Source organism: Pinus tabuliformis, chromosome 9 (assembly GCF_031772625.1).
Source record: "Pinus tabuliformis cultivar Carrire ecotype Pingquan chromosome 9, CPIR1, whole genome shotgun sequence".
Taxonomy (NCBI): Eukaryota; Viridiplantae; Streptophyta; class Pinopsida; order Pinales; family Pinaceae; genus Pinus; species Pinus tabuliformis.
The window spans coordinates 1,702,232,891-1,702,234,408 of record NC_142307.1 but is presented as its reverse complement, the minus strand read 5'-3'; the positions used below and the strand labels follow the sequence as shown (position 1 = coordinate 1,702,234,408).

The 1,518-nt window shown below is 42.2% G+C and overlaps 1 long non-coding RNA gene across 1 annotated transcript; it reads right to left on the bottom strand.

Annotated features, from left to right (window-relative positions):
• Positions 1-463: 463 nt before the first annotated feature.
• On the bottom strand, positions 464-1,518 carry LOC149155444 (uncharacterized). Its single transcript, XR_016263287.1, has 4 exons — positions 1,303-1,518; positions 1,126-1,172; positions 982-1,052; positions 464-877 (listed from the first exon to the last, which is right to left on the bottom strand). It is a non-coding gene; the product is annotated as an uncharacterized LOC149155444 (long non-coding RNA).

The window sequence follows — 1,518 nt, the reverse complement described above, 5'->3', positions numbered from 1 at the left end:
ATGGTTGCTTACATAGTTGTTTTTCTCTTAGTTTTATTTAGAAATTATTTTAATTTACAAGCAAGAATAGAAAGTTAATCAAATACTATTTTTTGTAACCGTATTATGTAACCACTGGTAATTCTACCAACTACGAAGTGTTCTCTATAAACAAAAAAAAAGAAGGAAAGAACCACTGATGGGACCTTTTTCTTTCCATCGTTGAAATCACACAGAGAATATACAAAAATCTTTTTGAATACAAAGACGAACATCTGAAACCATTTTCCACTACAGTCTACATTCATTTCCATTCTATACTGTGAATTTATTTCTCATCTTCCTTCATTAAAGCTAACAAATACCAGGGAACAGTAAGTGTAAGAGCAAGGAGAGCAAATGGACAAAGCATGTGCCAGCAGAGCTAAGACACGAAGGAGTCAAGCAAGCCAAATAAGTAGAGACAAGTTTCAGGTACCAAGACTAAACATATATTCCAAAATTTCCATTGCAAAATAAACAAACGAATTTCCAGTAGCAATTACAAACATAATTTATATATATCTTTTTATCGGAAGTTCGAGACATTACAGTGCCTTGGTCAAGGACCAACAAACAGAGGCAAAACAACTGTGTTACAAAACCCTCGCAGGCCATTGCCGGGCCACCTAAGTCTATATACAAGTTACAAGCTACAGAGTCGCACGCATACGTGGTTTCACAACCACATTGCAAAAACCCACAACAAACAAGCGGACTACAACCAGCATTCATATAACCCTACAAACAGTTAAAGGATAAACCCTCAAAACAAACTACAGGCAGGGACCGAAGAACGACCCTACCCATTCCAGGTGTAGGGGACCGGTGCAAGAGCCACGAGCAGGCCACCAACCACCTGCACAGGCCAAACACCAGGCCATTAGCAACTGTCGCAGAGAAAAGCCACTACTACAACAATGAACAACGACTGAGAAAGAGGGAGGAGTTCTGTGAACTTACCAGGCAGAGTCGGACTTGAACGAGCCACCAGTGGAGCCACGGAATCGAGGTCGTAGCCAGGGAGCCACCCACTGTCACAAAGAATCGCAGACTGTGAGTACCAGAGTAAAATAGAGTAAAAAGAAAAGACAAAGGAGGGCTTACCCTCAGGACATTGTTGAACGGAGACCGGAAGCGGAGCAACCCCATAGCTGCGATTTGTAGCAAACACACAACAACATCAAACTGTGAAGATAGTGTACAAGAAGAGTCGAATACCCAGAAGACTAAAATAGTGAAAGCTAGCAGAGCCGAGTCGAAGTTGATAGAGGAAACCAATACCAAGGGTTTCACAACCCATAACTAGCACAGGACAAGCACAGAACGAGCGAGGCATCGCTCCCAAGCAGAGACCCACATCTTACAGCAAACCGAGCTCAACCAGAATGAAAACGTAGAAAAGTTACAGCATAAAACCCTTGCACAACAAACCCCAAACCCTCACTAGCAGCACAACGACACAGTAACAAGAGAAGTGCCACACGAAGTGAAGACTTA